Raw genomic sequence first — 839 nt, forward strand, 5'->3', positions numbered from 1 at the left:
CTGGGGACTCCCTCTCCTTGGGTTGCCACTCATGCATCCTTTGCACCCAGCCTTCCCTGGCTCCAGCTCCCTCAGGGGGAGGGGCCACCCGGATGTAGTGCCACATCCTTCACACCCAAAAGAACCTATGGGGAGTTGGATTCTCTGAAGGGCAGTGGGAAGGGTGCTGCAGGTGATGGCTCTCCTCATGTGCAGGGCAGAGGTGGCCAGGAGGGGGCCTGTGTGCGGGGCTTGCCTCAAGTGTCCCGGGGCCACCGTCTGCACGTCTGGAAGGGATTCTGTCACCTCCCTCTGCCAGTGCTTGGGACAAAGACAGCTGCCGATGGACAGGGAGCTGCAGGGCCAAACATAAAGCAAGGAGCCTTCTAGTTAGGCAGGTGGCCAGCATGGGACAGAGTGCCTCGAAGGAAGGAAACTCGTGACAGCTGCTTGGCTGGGGCTGGCCGCACAGGGAGCTCAGAGCACTCACTGGTTCAGGGACCCCAAATTTCATGCACAGAAGGGGTGCCTCCCAGACCCCATGGCCTGGACGAGAGCTCACGGAGCACACGGTGTCAGCACAACCCCGAAGAGGAGGCTTTCGGACTAAACCAGAACAGGGACATGTCTCTAAGTCAAGGATCGCCACAGGTGCCCAGAAAGGAACGACTGGACCCTGGTGACCACGCCCGTCCGTCAGGGCTCAGCCATGGCTCATCACCCTCAAGCTCTTGCTAACTGATGGGCAGACATATTTGCTTTTATTCTAGAAGAGGCTTGACCGCCAGCCATCCTCAACAAATCGTCTTCGTAAAGCGCTGCCACCTCAGGGCTTCTCAGCTCCAGATGGTCACTGGGGG

The sequence above is a fragment of the Pteropus vampyrus genome, unplaced genomic scaffold, assembly GCF_000151845.1.
Source record: "Pteropus vampyrus isolate Shadow unplaced genomic scaffold, Pvam_2.0 Scaffold32, whole genome shotgun sequence".
In the NCBI taxonomy this organism is placed as follows: Eukaryota; Metazoa; Chordata; class Mammalia; order Chiroptera; family Pteropodidae; genus Pteropus; species Pteropus vampyrus.